This window comes from Equus asinus, chromosome 2 (assembly GCF_041296235.1).
Source record: "Equus asinus isolate D_3611 breed Donkey chromosome 2, EquAss-T2T_v2, whole genome shotgun sequence".
Taxonomy (NCBI): domain Eukaryota; kingdom Metazoa; phylum Chordata; class Mammalia; order Perissodactyla; family Equidae; genus Equus; species Equus asinus.
Window position 1 is genome coordinate 156559120 of NC_091791.1, and position 17172 is coordinate 156576291.

At 44.1% G+C, this 17172-nt stretch overlaps 1 long non-coding RNA gene across 1 annotated transcript in view; it reads right to left on the bottom strand.

Moving 5' to 3' along the window:
• Positions 1-222: 222 nt before the first annotated feature.
• LOC139043873 (uncharacterized) overlaps positions 223-17172 on the bottom strand; it is a 133161-nt gene continuing 116211 nt past the window's right edge. Inside the window, exon 3 of the long non-coding RNA XR_011500942.1 lies at positions 223-5557. This is a non-coding gene — a long non-coding RNA (uncharacterized lncRNA). The remainder of the gene's footprint in view (positions 5558-17172) is intronic.

Consider the following 17172-nt stretch of genomic DNA (forward strand, 5'->3'; position numbering starts at 1 on the left):
CCCAAACAAATAAGTACGTTTCCTGCCCAAGTTCTCAGAGGTCCTAGCATAAGACTGAAGAACTGGGTACTGCCTGTCCTGGTTAACCTCCACCAAAAGCACTTTCTCCCTGAGTCCTGAGACTCAGATCGGGACATTCTTCTTTTTTAAAATTTACTTTTACTTTCTTATTGGAGTAGTAACTTCAGATCCAGCATGGGATCTTCGTGCTTACGGCCGCCTGTTCAGTAAAATATTCCTTAATGAAAATATTCTAAATTTGCTATTTTAAAATAACTGTCTTCTTTGGACCTTAAGATTCTTTTCTACAGTTTTAAATTCTGGAGATATTTGCTCATGTTCCATCATGGTGGCACATCTGGAAGTGTTTGTCAGTGGCTCCTGTCCCCAAGTCTAGAATAAACACTGTCCCATGTCCAACAGTTTATCCAAAAGATTATCCCTAAAACTAACTTAGAAATTGCTCTTCCTACAAAATACATCTGAAATGTGACTAGCTCTCACCACCTGCAGCTGTGCTGCCCAGGAGCGAGCCACCCTCCCTCCTGTCCTCCCTGGTTTTCCTCTGTGACTTTCTTCCTTGACAGAGCTGCTGGAACAATCTCTTTAAAACGTCAGGGGGATCATTTCTTCTGCCACTCCCCCCAACCACCCATTCTTAGCGGGTCTGTCTCATTCAGAATAAAGACCAGAGTCTTTACCACAGCCTGTACTCAGCACCTGCACTTCGGATTTAATGTTCTGCAATTGATGTCTTACAATCTCAATAATCTTATCTTTGAATTTGAGTTTTCTAAGTAAAGTCCAATGGGACAATGGAGCACATGCTCAGGACTGGGAGCCTCAGCTCACGTGCACTCCTGCCTCCCACCACTTCCTTGTCTCCCCGGGTCTGGTTTTCACTGCCCACTCCCTACTCCCTGGTGTCCAAGGCCCCACCAGCTGTCCCCACCTCATGCCCCTGACACATGACAGCTGATGCCTTGTACCCAGTGACCAGGTCAGGTGATAGGGTCGGCAGTGGAGGCCTGAATTCCACCATGGCCCTCACACCCCTACGAGAACGTGGACTGAGCTAGCATCCACAGCACTTTGACAGGCGATAAGTGGTGGTGCTAGTGGTGGTGGCGATGGGCAGCGGGGCAAGCTTCTTGCTCACTCCTAATCCAGGTGCCAAGTGCATCCCAACACTGCATTTGCAACCCTTTGGGGACTCTCATCCACCATGGGCTAGAGTGGGGAGCGGAGGGCTCATGGAAGGGGACACTGACTTCCCCTCCTCCCAGCCAGGGTAGGACATATGGTGGTCCAGTGGCCAGTGGGAAGAGGAACCCTGAGAAGCAGGACAAGGCTTCTCAGTATGTGGTGAGTGATGGATGGCTCAGTATGGGTGCCTCAGTCCCCAGGCACGCCTCGTGTCTACATTCACCCCTGAGCATCTGCATACCCAAAAAAGCAGGACACACATAGCAAATATAATCTCCATGAAGGGTTTAGAGAAAGACTGCAAAAGAAAGGAAAAAACATATTTTAGTACTTATAAAGTTACTTTTTTTACTGCTTTTCAAACAAGGGGCCCTGCATTTTCATTTTGTACTCTGCCTCCTAAATTATGTAGCCAGCCGTGCCTGTGCCTGATTGGCCCTGCCTACCTCTCCAACTTCATCTCCTCCGCTCTCTCCCTCCTGCACTCCACTCAGCCAGCCTGAAGTTCCTGCAGGTCAGAGAACACGCCAGGCTCCATCCCACCCCTTGGCCTGCACCTTGCTGTTTCCTCTGCCAGGAACACTCTCTCCCCAGATCTCTCAGTGGTCACTTCCTCATTTTGATTTTGTCCTCAAATAACACCTCCTGATCCTGATGTCAAATGATCACCACCCTCTCTGCTCACCCTATGAAAATACCACCCTATGCTAATCACTCTTCCTCTCCTTACGTAGCCTTATTTTTCCTCCAAGCCCTTAAAGTTACCTGACATATATTAGATATGTGCTTGTCGTTGTGGTTGTGGCTGTTTTATTACTTCTCTTCCCCATAGAGTGCATATTCTAGGAGGCCAGGGACTCGTTGTGTTCATCTCTTTATCCCCAGTGCCTGGAATAGTGCCAAGCACACAATCTGTGCTTAATAAAGATGTGTTGAGTGAATGAATGAACTAACCCCCATCTGTCATTCTGCATTCTTCTTGCTCATAGCTTTCCTTTTGAGGAGGGAGAAAACCACCTCCTAAAGAGCGATCCGCCCCAACCTGGGGCCTATAATCCAGTCAGTTATTAGTCAAAAAGCATTTATTGGACTTTGGCCACATACAACGTCACGTCGATGCCTGTTTCTTGTAAGGTTCTATGTTAGACCCTATGGAGAATACTCCTTATTAAGACCATCTTCACTTTCCATTCCTCAAAATTGTTTAGAGTATTCCATTAATTTTTTAATGCTTCTCTTCCATCCCTCAATTGTGAACTAACATCATCCGAGGGCCTACATACTTGCTACAGCATTTGAGAATAGAGCAGAATGATATTATTCCATTGGGGGATGTAGGCTTCTGTTTTTCAATTATAACAACCTTTTTTTCAGTGCGTCATCCACAAAACTCTGTCCTCTGGTGACATCTGAGGGTTATCACAAAAATACTGCACGTCTTCTCCAGGTAAGGAGTGCCCCAACTCTGTCTATTTTGAGTAATAATGCCATTAAACTTGGCTCCTTTGCTCCTTGTTAAAGCATTAAAAGTGGCTGCCAGTCGCCTCCTTTTCCCTTGGCACTCCTCCAGCAGGCTCTTTCCATTTATGGTGGATATCTGCCCCCTGGGAAGGATGCCAAGCTGGGGCCCAACCTCCCTCTGAGCACCTCATTGGCATTCCATGCTCTCCTGCCCCTCTCTGTGTGTTCCCTTGGCATTAGCTGGTACTGGCACAAGTCGGTGCTTGTAATGAAATTAGCAAGTGACACCAGCGGCCTCTTCCAGAACCTCAGTAATTCCTTTAAATGGACCTGACCCTTCCCTCACCCCACTGGCGCCACATAAGCCAACACCCCCAAGTTTGGAAGCATGGTTTCCACTTGGTGCTTCCTATTGTTTATGGCTTCCTGGCCAAATTCTCAAGCCCTGTGAACTTGTTTTATCCAAATCAACTGAATCCAGTTTGGCAGGAAACGTTTCATGACGTAGAGGAGATCTCCAAATATGTGTTGGCTTCTGCCAGGGCTAGGCTAATTCTTTTGAAATCAGCCACTTAGTGATTCTTACTGTTATTTAAAGACAAAATAAGTATAGAAAGATAAATCACCAGTCCTGTGGGGAGACTGCGGGAAGTAGACCACTCTCATTTCCCTCCGCGGCTGGCTTCCGTAGGTGTCCTCCAGCGAAACAGACTTTTGCTTTGTGACAATTAATAAGGTAAAAAAGAATCTCATAAATAAGTCAATTAGTGAAAAAAATCCATGGCAGGAAAAAGCAGACTAATCTATTTGAGAAAGTTCCTACCCAAAGAACCACACTCCAATTTGTTCCATTACTTTCTCAACTCGCCACATGGTTACTATTTAATTCTCCAGTAACACAATATAGTGGAACCTAAATCTTCTCTTCGAGAAATCTCACTGTGACCTGCCTTACTGAGGCCTGAGGGAGGCCCTCTCCCAGCTAGAACCTTTGAGGTCAGGATCCCCCTTACAGGCCATCCGATTAGCGCCTCACTGGTTAGTAATCACAGAGTGTCTGGCAGAATTCCCTTGTCAGCTGTCCTCTACATGCTCACCACTGGTCACAAGGGGGATGAGGCCTCAGAGTATGAATTGCTCAGATGCAGCACCACAGTGGAAGGACCAGTTCAACAGGAATGCTACACTCGAGGTGGTCCCTTCTTTAAGAGAGGGGAAAAACAGGAGGCTAGTGATTACCTGTAACAGCCCTGCCAACACTTGAACATTCAGTGTCTCTTCATTGTCCCAGATGGGATAGGTGGCCTTTGTACAAGTCCATGTAGGAGAAAATCTCCATAAAAGAAAGGAACAGTGGGGACCTAAGAATCAGCAGAATTGCATTACACTTGGTTCTTAGTTGTGTTTATCTGGATCCTAATTTCCTGAGCAGGGAGCTGCATGCTAATGCTCATACTTTTTTTGCTATGATTCCCAGGCCCAGGTTTGATTTGGCTTATTAAGGATAGAGTTGTCACCAGTGTACACTTGAACCCTTCTTAAAACCCTAGGCAATTATATGAGTTGGCCTGGAAATCCATAACTTTTAGGTCTTACACATGCTAATGATGCCTTTTCCTAGCCTTTTATTTTTAACAACATTCTCACCCCCTCCCTAGTCTGATAATCCAGATACATAGCTCATCTAGTTAATTACCTTTCACATCAAAATCTGGCATTTAACTGACATTAACTTCATTGTAAGTTTTATTACATGTATGTATGTACAGATACTCTATTTGGGGAATAGGCCCTTGAATTGGGGCTGGGGCAGAGACGCAGGGGTCGGGGGTGGGTGGGGTCGTTGGCAGCATACTTTGTGTGTGAGTGAGCCTGGAGTTGCCTACCATGAAATTCCCTCTGATAGTTAATCATAGATGTGTTCACTATTCAAACTCTATTTTTCCCCTGATGTGTGTTAGGTCAGATATTTTCCACCCTAACATAAACAGTTCAGTTTTGAGTTGTTTATATATCCTTGTTTTACCTCGTTTTATTGGAGAAGGTGAATAACACGGAATCTAGTTCATAGATCAACACAATTGTGTTTATTAAGGCATGCATTCCATGGCAAAACTAAAAACTGGAAGTGGAAAACCTGCTTTCACTCTCTCCTACCTGAATCACTGGAAGCGTAGGAAAAAAATCAAGCAGTATGCATCAATATAAGATTAATTTAAATAAAGTATGAATGACGCTAAATCTCTTATGTAGACAGAAACTTTGTAAGAGATTCAATATAGACTTCTTAAGAACACGTCCTAAATCTGTCCATCACACAAAACAATGCATTTCACTACCATTTCTTTTCCAAACAAAAGGTCCATCTCCATCTTTTTTTCCTTGTTGGTCACAATGTTTTCACGCTGACATGAATTTAAAAGAGCTTGGATCTGTTCTGTCTCAAGGATTTCAACACCTTTTATAGTTCTACTTTTGCTGCCATAAAATATTTTACTGATCTGAGTTTCTGGTGTCTCTATATTCAATGAGGAGACGTATTGGCCATCCAAAGAACAAAACCACTGAAACCGTGGAAGGCAGCTCAAGAAACTGGCAGCATCTTATATTCTAGCACAATTATTGTTTTGTTCCTTGAAGCTTTATTGTGGTTCCATCACTTTCGAGTGACTCATCCACCTTCTACAGTAGTCTTCCAGAGTAAAACTGGCCCCTCCACTGCCAGCTGAGAAGGCTTATGCCTTTTTTCCTCATAGAGAGAAGAATTTGAGATTAGATGCTATTGGGAAAACATGATTATTATTATTCCAAAGTGTGCAGGTCATCATGTATATTTCTCCAGAAGCATTTGGACCATCCATGACTTCAACCCACAATGCTTCCCATCGGCCTGAAGGAAAGAGTTAGAGAGTTACTTAGGACTTTGGGCACAACTTGGCATCTCATTCTCAACTTAACCTGTGGACAGTTTTGAAATTTCACCTCCTTCTTTTTAGATTAGAGACTAAGAAGAAAAGGCTAAACAGAGTTGGATAAAATGTGTAAAGAACAGGGATGATTTCAATTTGGCTTAGTGAGGGAAACTGTCTTCAAGGCCACATAGAGGGTTATGACAAGGATGATAACCACAAGTTGTACATTTTCTTTGAGCACCAGGCAAAAATAATGGGTTAACTTTTAGCCGAAGACAGGATAAAAATAAGCAAGAACTTTCTTGCTTTAAATTGTTAGGCTTTTAATTGTGTTAAAGAAAAATTTCTCCTTTGTTATTAAAAAGAAGAATACATACCTGTATTCTTTTCTCGTTAGTAATATCTCAACTTAAGATGAACTGAAGAACTGATCAAACTTCTTTTTTGCCAGCCCTGAGAAATTCAACCTATTGTACTGCAAAGAGTTTCAGAAGCAAGTAAAAATTAACATGGACCCTGAGCTGAGATGGAGCTTCAGAGTTGGCCTGGAGAAACACCAATTTCCACTCTCTTTCACCATTGTCATGAACAGGTAGTAAAACAAATCCAGTCTGGTTCATGAAACCCATGTTGCAAAGCACTTTACTCACAGGCTGGGCCCCTCAGATTCCACCACACCACAGTTGGGTGGCAAAAGGTCAATATACAGCTGTTTTTAGGACTAAACAATACTGAGCCCTTGGAAATTGCAGACTATTTACTGTTGTCCCACGGTAATTGTGGGAAGAGTTTTGGAAGGTCTTCTGAGAAATCCAGAGTAGTAAGAAGGGAGAGAGAAAGCCACAATTTGAATAGAGGAAACTCAAGAGGGCTACAGGAAGTGAAGAGATGATGGGAGTTCCTCCTCCCTTGGGGCAGGGCCTACAAATAGCCAGGCTTTCTGGTACTACTGACAAAACCTCCTGCTTTGGACAATCATTCAACAGCTTTGTTCAATTCAACAGAAACTGAAATGTTCTGAGTACTGCACTAGGTTCTGGGGGTACAATAATTAATTATGTCCAATACCTATCCTCACATGACTTAAACTCTAAGTGAGCCCACAGATGTGTAAACCAAGTGTTTCAATAATCATTCTTTCCCTTCTCTCTTCACCTGGGCCACCTTGGCATTTCAGGTGCAGCTTACATGTCACCTCATCAGCAAAAAGCTCCCTGCACCTCACTCGCCAGAATTGGTCTCTCTGTGCTTCTATTCCATAGCACTTTTCATACTTGTCATTTAAGAATTTATTTGTGTAAATATTTTTTAATACACTTCTCCTCCATAAAGGACGCTATCTGGCTTTGTCAATGCAGTCTTCCCAGTACCTAGGACAATGTGTGGCACACAGTAGGTGTTCAAAAGTAAACTTGATGGACGAATGAATGAATAGGATGCATTAAAAGCAATGATGGAAGAATGCATAGGACGCTATATGAACACAAAAAAGGAAACCCTGCCCTTGCCAAGAAGCTCTAGAAAGATGTCCTGAAGAAGATCGCTGATCTGAATCTTGACGTATGAGTAGTGTTAACCAGGCAAGAAAAGAGGGAACAGATACGCCCAGCTATGGAAACAGCATGCTAAATCCTAGAAGCGTGAAATGGCTTGTACTGTGAGAACAATTACAAGTGACACAGCATCACCTGCAGGACACGAATTGGAGGGAACGGGTAGCAGGAGATGTAGCTCAAGAACACAGAAGACTTTGTAACTTATTCCAAAAAATTTCCATTTTTCTCCATGGGCAATATGGTGCCTTCAAAGAGTTTTAAGTCAAGAGGTAACACGGTCAGACTGGCAATGTACCTTTCTGTGGACAAAGCGGGAAATAAAGACTCCCAGATCAAGACAGGCATTGAAGACATAAGGCTCAAGGCCACATCTCTATCAGTTCTTCCTAACATGGGGCCTGTGACAATTGATGTGGAGGCCCAGAGTTCATAATCCCACGTTAAGTTCTAACGGTAAATATTGGCTAAGCAGATCTCATGTGCCCAGCTCTCGTGAGGTTTCATGAGAAGTAAACAAATCCAGCTAAGGAAGCAAAATACCTATGGAACAACCAGAGAACAAAACTACACATCAGGAAGTAGTATAATGTAAACTGAAAAGAAAAAAAAAAAAAACAACAAACTCAGGACAAAGCGGGACCAGAGAGGTGTGGGGCGAGTGGGGAAAGACTCTTTGATAGAGGTGAGTTTTGATCTGGTCCTTTAAGAAAGTGATGGGACTGAAGTGACGGAGAGAGAGGGAGGGTGCTCAGAAGTGAGCCACCTGGGGAAGCTACAGTGGCGGTGGAATGCCACCCAATGGAAGAAGGTTGCCTGGATTTGTGGGACGAGCTGTTTGAGGAAACAATATGTTATGTAGCTCTCACCAATTTATCATAGTAAAAACTGTTCTTTCAACTTTTAAGACTGGCTGCTTCCCAAAAGTCTTTAGGTGGAGCTGAGCAAAGATAAGTGTAGAGCTGGCTAGGGTGGGTGGGTGGTAGCTGTAGGGGTTCAGAGCAGGGTGTCTGACTCTGAGCAGAGTGAGGAAGGCCCTGTCCTGGGAAGGCACCTGGTCCTTCAGGGAATCAGAAGCTGCTGAGCAGGGCCAGGGGGCTTCCACGTAAAGCCACCTGGGCAGGTGTCAGAGCCCGATTGTGATGGTCGCTCTGTGGTTATGGAGGAGATTGTCCTTGTTTGTGGGAAATACACACCGAAGAACTCAGACAAGGTGTCTGAGTCGGCGAGTAAACACGTTAAGAAAATCTGTCAATAATTTCCTCTCAAATGATTTCAGGTGGAAAAACGTTTTGTACTAAGCTTACAACCTTTCTGTGAGTTTGAGTTATTTCAAAATAATGTTAATTAAAAAACACCTGAAAGACTGGTAAACTATAGGCACTTACCTATGGATTTGAGCTGAGTCACAGACATCTCACACACACTTAAAGACTCTTTAGTTTAGAAAATATTTGCTTATAAGATTTTAAATTAGTCTGAGCAAAAACTGAAAAGGAAAGAAAAAGAATAAGGAAAAAAGAAAGGAGAGAAAAAGAAGCCTCAGAATCTAAATCATAGTTATGTAGATAATCCCAGAAACGCCTCAGTCTCTGGGCTTTGTCTTATCAGTGAGATGAGTCTTTATTTTCCTATTCCTCAGATTCATCCACTCAATTACTTAACAATGCGGAGCCTCCCATGTGCCCAGCATTGTGCTGGGAGTCAGGGGCACAATGGAGGGGAGGGAGTGAGTTCACCTCCTCTGTCCCAGTTTGCTGTGCTTGTTGCACTCTGACCTAGTTAAACAATAACAATAGCATCTGAAAAAGGCCCCAAGGCAAAGGTCTTTGTGCTTATATTTCCAGACTAGAAAGCTCCTGGCCCAATCACCGGCATAGCTCCCCACTCCCTCATTCATTCAGCCCTTCTCTGACTTTCCTCTGTCACTATCAATTCCTTTATTCTGCTTTCTTCATCTCACTTCTTTATCTAGCTCCCTGAGAACAGACTTTGGTTTTTCACTGGTGTATTTCCAGCACCTAAACATTGGCTGACACATGAGGGCTCAGTAAATATTTACTGAGCGAATGACCTAGTGCTAGGAAAGGGGCAGGACAGGATGCTATGGGAATGTGAAGTTGGATACCTGTATATGCCTGGGGAAGGCAGACAGTAAGGGCGGGCTTTCCTGTCCAGGAACTAAAATCTACACAGAGACCTAAAAAAACAATAGGAAATGCCAAGTGATGAGTGTTCAAGTAGCATTCAGGCCTACTGTGTGCAGGGGGTTCAAAACATGACCTTGGTCCATCAGAGGTCACTGCTTTCCTTAGCATCTCTCTTAGTGACATGCTTCTATTCTGTGGCAATATCCCCATTTCTCTCTTCTCTGTTCTCTCTTTACCAAAAGTGTCAATACTAATCTGACCTGAGAGGCAGCTTTTCCTTCTTTTAATCTGGTCACAGGCCCCCAGGGCTGACTAGGAATTGTTCCCTACAGTATAGGGCTAGGAGCTTGACATGGGGTATAAACCCCCATCAGGTCACTTACTAGCTGTGTAAGCTTAGACAAGTCTCTTCACCCTCTGATACTCTTTCCTTATCTAATAAAATCTGTCTACTAAGAATTCTTATGTCACAGAGTTGGAGCGAAGGCAGCTTCATGCTAAAGCACTTCATAATCTGCCATTATTTTGACCCCCACTCATAAGGCCTGAGATAAAAGATGGCAGCCACAAGCAAGGAAGGTTGTCATTGTGCACAAGACAACCACACTTGTCAACAAAAGACCCTGGAGAGAAGATTCAGCATCACACTTCAAGGCTTTCTCTGTTGATCTCTCCCTCAACACAGTCAGAAGCCTCCATGTTTCATAAGGAGCATGTTTTCTGCTTAACGCTGCAGTGTTCTGTAGGCCTCTCTGACCTAGCCCTTTTGTCAGAGGGTAAGGTTTAAGAGTGTAGGTCCGTGCGCTTGAATCTTGGCACTAGCATTCGCTATCTGGGTGATACAACCTTTCTGTGCCTCAGTTTCCTCCTCTGGAAAATGATGCTAATTGTACTTACCTCATAGGGTTTTTGTGAAGATTAAGTGATTTAAGGCTTTATCAAGTGTTTGGAGAACTACCCGGCAAATGGGAAGTGCTTAAAACATTTTAGCCATTATCCTCCCATAGTCATTGTTTCTAAACAAACCAAGAATTGGCTTGTGCTGTACAGTTAATTCACCATGGCACAGTGTAGGTGGCATTGGCACCCACTGCCCCACTGCCGGTGCCGGCGAGGAAAGGACAGCCCCACTGGAACTTGGAGAGTGGCTATTCTAAAGAATTGGAATCTCCTGCCCAGAACAGGCAGCTAGGAAGCAGATACAATGAACCTGCTGTTGCTTCTTCTGGGCTTTCCCACCTTTACAAAGGGGCTGGCATTTCTCAGTCATCCAAAGGAAGAGAAAAACTTTCAAAAACTAATCATTCTACTGTTAAAGAAGTTAAAATCATATACACTTTTCTTAGATATCTCACATACTCTTCTTTCCCAAAGTACTTGAAACTTAATTTAGTCAATGGCCAGTCAAGGGAGAAATGTGAATGTTGCAATTTGTGATTCACCCAGTGATAATTATAATAAATGTACTAATAGCAGTCAAAGTGAAAGCTAACATTTATTACATACCTACTCTGGGCAATGTTTTACCGTAAGTGCTTTATAGACAATAACTCATTAGAAACCTTACAAAAACCCTAGGAGGTATTACCCCACTTTACAGAAGAGAGCTCTGTCTCCGTGGTTCCCAATAACAGGAAATCAGGGAGATTTCAGTAGAAGGGTCAAGCCAGGAAAAACATGAATTCAGCAGACAGTAGGAAATCTGTGAGGAAATGACACCCCCCTCACTTTGTCACTCAGCACCAAGAACATTTCGATTTACTGTATGAGTTTCAAATAATGAGGCAACCATTTCGGTCATCAGAAAGTCCAAATAAAGGGCAAGCCGTATGAAAGGCTGTTTAAGGTTGAGTCACTTTTGATTCCTTCAAAATGTAGATCCGTCTTTAAAGATGGCTTCTGGCATGTCCGCATTAACAGGAGGTGTATTCTTCAAGCTGTTTGGAAGTGGTGTTGGTAATCAGTCACACCTGTCTAGACTTTTCAATGTACAAATCACTTTTAATGAATCATTCAGTCTGATCCTTTCAATGGTGGTGAATAATAGGAATTTTATTTCCTTTTACACATAAAATTGAAGCTCAAGCATGTCCTCAAGCCCTGGAGCTAAGCAGCGGAACTGGGTGCAAAAGCTACATATTCTGCTCAATCTCACCTCCTTTTTATTGGATTATGCTCTTGGCTTTTAATAAGATGGAGAGCCCAGGTTGCTACACAGAGTAAAATTCAGTTTCACAGCTATACACGCCAATGAACTTGTACGCGCATGTCACTGGCTGGGAGTAGACACATAAAACAGAGACAGTAAATGAACTGGTGTTGAGATTGGGCAAACATCCCCCAAACTCTGTTGAAAAGGGTCAACAGCATCATCATGGTATATAGATGCTTTTTATGTCTGGGAAACACAGATTTTGGAAAAACTCAAGGGAAATTCTATTGATATTATAGTTTTTCTTCTTGTTGCTTTAATCCAGTTTGGCTAGTAGCCAAAGGAACAAGGTAGTCACCTCCCCTTCTAGTCTTCAATATTTCAACTGAAATGAGAAGCATTTACATGCATTTTATAAAATAGCATTGAGTGATTTGGGGCTTTGAGACCCTCTCTGGGGTCTAGCAGAGAAAAGGAATGAAGGTTCCTGAACCGGCAGTCCAGCGCAATTCACTCATGCCTGATAGGTGAGCAGGAAAAGGGTTGCGCTGGAGCCAGCCGGTCTCCCTCTGGAATGTCCCTTTGAGGCTCTGGCTGAGCGTGGGGAAATCCATGTCATCACCTTCCTGCCATTGAATAATCACAGTTGTTAGTGGCTTCCAAAGGCCCTCAGAGTCAGGTTTAGGTCACATGGGACCAAATAATGGGATTTCTGCTCCCAAGGCCGGAGGAAGACTCTCATTTCACTTCACAGTCAGCGTTGCATACTACTTCCACCTGAGACTGTTTTTGTCTAAAACACTACCCAAACTGAAGTGTCATGGTGTGAAATATCTATGTCTGATGTTCTGTGTCCTCTGAGAGGACTAGGCTATGACCCTGCCTAGATTTCTGCTCAACAAACAAGAACTTTCAGACCTGAGATCCACTGGTGTCCAGCTTGAGGGCAAATCCCTAGAGAGGCCCTGGCTCCTTCACGCCTGTGGTACTGTGATGGTATAAGACGACAGCTTGGGGGGTTGGCCCCACGGCTGAGTGCTCTACTTTGGTGGCCCCAGGTTCACCAGTTTGGATCCTGGGCACGGAGCTACCCACAGCTCATCAAGCCATGCTGTGGCAGCATCCCACATAGAAGAACTAGAATGACCTACAACTAGGATATACAACTGTGTACTGGGGCTTTGGGGAGAAAAAAGAGGAAGATTGGCAACAGATGTTAGCTTAGGGTTGATCTTCCTCACCAAAAAACAGAAAAAAAAGACAAGCTTTGTTGGACTTGGAACCTGGGTCTCTGAGCACTTCCGTGCTGAGACCTATGTCTTCTTTAGATGAGGACCAATAGGGCAGGTGCAGCAAGGTGGAAGAGACAAATGCATCTCCTGGGAAAACCCGATCTGAGATCAGATTAGAGGTGTAAATCAATGCCTCAAAAGGAAAGCACAAAAGACAAAGCATTTACTGCTGCGAAGAAGACTTCCCTGATTGCGTGAGATATAGCAATCCCCACCCCCCCCCCCCCACCTTCTCTGCCCTTCCCCTTGACACTGTGTCTGACTGGCTGATGGCGATGCTGGTGACATGCAACTTCATTGGCAGAGCAAATCACTCCTATGCGAGCTGCTCTCACCTATTTAGTTGACACTTGGAATCCCAATATCTCAAAGAGTGATACTGCTTCTGTGAGTCTCTTCGGTTATTTACAGGTCCCTATTGTCTAGATGACACCCATTTAGCTGGCTTAGCACATCATCCGACACAGATAATCCCACTCTACTTTGACTCTAAACCCCTTTTCATCATGTGCTTTCTCACGCAAGCCCAAGTTAGAAATTATTAGAGGCTACTGTGTCCTTTTTGAACCCCATCAAGCCCTCACAAATGCAGAGGGAAACCGCCCCCTTCAGTTGCTAGTGAAAAGCCCTTCTGTTATGCAAACTCTCTCTCTATAATTAGTCCACATTGCTTCCAATCTTTGGCAGCAGTAATAAATAGGCCACTTCAAATATGGAGACCTTAAGGAAGACCATGGAAAATGAGGGTGGGAGCACATAGCTGTTGGTGGAGACATTTGCTTCTCATACTAGACAGAGTGCACATCCTGTCATTTTTTATCTGCTGAGAATAGACGAAGAACCAAGAAACAGACATGGCATCTGGCTCGGAATTGCAGCCATATATTTTTAAAACACTTGCCTAAGAGATTGACTGCATCATAATAAAGAATCCTATTCTCCCACCAGCGTAGTCTTAACACACCACAAATGAAAATCCTTTTGCTTCAATCTGCCATGCCAGATTCTTTCTCTAGGCCCTCTTATCTCTCTAGAATGACATGCATAAAACAGAGCACCAATAATACTATAACGCTGCATCCACCCTCCTACCTTAGGGAGATTCAGGGCTTCCAAGCTCAACCAAGGTTTGTCAAGATCATCAGGGACCAGCAAGCCCCACCAGGGAGGGAGGGTGGAGGGAAAGGAACTAACATCCTGAGACCCTAACCTGCCGTGTCTCAAGAGCTGCAGGTGTGTTGTCCCATCGAATCTCTACAACCATCCAGGAGATAGCATTTTCTCCATTTTACATATGTGAAAACTAATGATGAAAGAGGTTTAATAAATTGGCCAGTCACATGTTTCAAGCATAGGTGTAGGGTCAAATGCCATGCTCTTTCCACTGCACCACACTGCCCCGATTCTGGAGCACATGCACAGAGCACAAGAAAATGAGAGATGCTTACATGTTATTTCATCTTAAAAACAAGAATAAGTCAGCATTTACATTAAACTTTTTATCTCACATATAACACTCTACAAAGAACACAGAGAACTTATTGAAGGAGAGTAAAATTGAAGATAAGGAGCCCAGTTTAAGAAGGCTACCGCACTATTCCAAGACAGTCTTGACTGATAGGGTTGGAAATAAGGCGTGTATCAGTTAGGATTCCGTGGTTTCTAGAAAAATAAACAACACAAAAAGACATTCAGACCCTTTGGCTACTTTGTAAGAGCCTTCATTGGAAGAATTTGGTGGGCTCTCATGACTGCCAGGAGGCTGGAGAGCAAGACTTGAGAATGTGCCATAACCAAAATCTCCAAAAGGCAAGGAGTCAGGAGGAAGAGAGGCCCTTGTGCAGTAGGAACAATCTGGTTGATAGGCTTCTGCCACTATCCTGCAATGAGTGCCCTCCAACCTTTCCTCTGTCCTTCGACCCCTTACTCAAGTTTCACAGACCTGGGACAGGGCAGCTACTTGGCCACGCTTAGGTCAAACACCAGAGACCTAGTTTGGGAAATGGGCAAGGAGAGGAAGGATTTGGAACTCTTAGATTCTATAGTGAAATGTAGGCACGTAGAATTACCTCCCAACAAGAGGGTACACTTTGAGTGAAAGGTAATTAGCCCCAGTGGACATCCCGGTACTACTCAGAAGGTAGAGCGGATGCTGGGCAGCCCAAAAAATGATCAAGATTCACAGGAAGCACTAACAGTGAATTGGGGAGGAGATAATGACATCTGAAGTGCCATAAGCATTGAACACATTGAGAGTCTACTGTGTGCAAGGCAGTGGGCGAGGTGCTACCGGAGATACACGGAAATATAAGGCTCACACAGAATATGAGACCCAAACACAAGAAAGATAAGTGACAATACTAAGCCACATGTATGATGTGTAGATGTAGATGATGAGGCACATGGAATTCAGAGAACTGAGGAATTATCAAATCTAAAACAATTAGGAAAGTTATCCCAGGTGTTGTGGAACTTGAATGTAGAATTTGGACCAACAGACAGGAAGAGAGAGAGGGTTCTAGGCAGAGAGGATGATCTGAGCAGAGGAAGGGAGGTGCAATATACAAGATGCATTTAGGAACTGATTCGTGCACAGCGGTCTAAGGAAAAGAGTTCACGTAAGGAACCATTCCTGACTGAGAGTCAGTGATATCTAAGATGCACAAAAATGGACAACGTCTCCTTCTCTTCTTGTTTAGCTGAACTTGGTCGATCGCTAAGCAATTCCATTTCAAGACTTTAGGAAGGAAACTAAGAAAGTAGTATATTTGCAGGACTGAGGGGTTGGAGTCAAACACATCAGTGGTAGTGAGAGGAGAAAGAAAACAGACCTGAGAGAGACTGGCATTGTGCTTCAACTTTCTGACTCTCCTTCCTGGATCAGGGCTTCTTGGGTTGGTCTCAATTCATCCAGCTCATTGTCAGGCTGCCAAATGCCCTGAACTACCCCAGCTGCCCCATTATCCTCCCTGTTCCTCCTCCTTGCCACCCTCCAGCAACATTGTCTCTCACCAACCTGCAGAGCCAAGGCCCAGGAAGAAGAGTGGGTCCAGCCCAGGGAGTGGAAGTCTGGATCCTCCTAGACCCTGACTCCCCAATGGCAGGAGTCTTTTGCCCTGGCAGCCACTTCAACACCAGAGCCAGTCCTAATGGGACCACCACTCCACTCCATGGCTTGCTCATCTTCAGCATTTCCCCTTTCTTAAAGTGGTACTACAGATGGTGTAGACGGACAATGTACTAATTATACCCCCAGCTGATACTTGTAGGAATCAGTCAGGCCTCCAGGGCCCTGCCAGCAACTCTAGATGCTTTCATTTCTAGACACCTGCAGACTCCAGGAGGTGGCCATCTGCTTTTCTTCTCTCTCCCAGTTCTGGGGCATGATGCAGCAAGCTCACTATACTGGATCATTAAAATTGGATTGCAGACGGCCAAGATGTGTGGCCACCACAGGCAGGTAGATAGCACTGACAGTAGGCTTTTCCTTTAAGGAGACTCAGAGGGGTGACAGGATGCATTTTTCCCATCAGAGACGAATGGCCCAGGAAGCTTTTTCCTTCCCACCGTCCTATTTCCCTGTGGGTCATGGTGACATTAATCACCTTTAAAACTTAAGCCCGAATTTGTAGCCAATGCTAACAGTAGATATTTAAATGCTTTCCATGTTTCTAGTTCTTTACAACACTCAGTGGACTAATCAAGAGAAGCCAGAGATGTGGTCCAGGCCCTCAAGAAGCTCAGTGAAGAGATAAAAATCCAACTGTATGAAATTTACCCCTGAGACAAGCCTGGCACACCCAGTTCCCTTCAATGACTATTTGGTATATTATCCAAGAGGAGCCACAGAACTCTTAAGCACAGTTAGAATGGAAACAAAGCAATGGTAGCAGGTACAATTGCTACTGAATTTGATGTCGATGTGGCTATAAAAATACAAGAATAAATAAATAGCTAGGTTTCTTAGAAGAGCATCCTAAATCCTCTGCAGCATCCTCTGCACTCTGACTGTGCTAGATGTTATTACAAAAATTGCCTCAATTGTCTCACTCCTCACAATGTGACTTTGTAGCTGTTCCCACTAAGAAGTGGGGGTCTCTCTTCCTGCTACCTGAATTCAGGCTTAACAGTGTACCTTGGTTTGTCTAATAGAATGAGATGAAAGTCTTGGTATTCCAGTTCTAAGCCTAGAATTCTGGGGCCGTAGATGTTTCTGCTAGCTCTTTTGGAATCCTGTCTCCATCATGAAAATAATCCCATGCTTTACTGCTGGATAATGAGAGACTAAGTGGAAAAACTGGGGTGACAAGTTGAGGCATCTCAAGCCAGCAGCCCCCAGTTGACTTGGCAGCTGACCACATATGGGGGAGTGAGTCCAGCCAAGACTGGAAAGACCATCCAGCCCACATTTCCAACCCACAGAAACATGAGCTAGATAAATGGTTG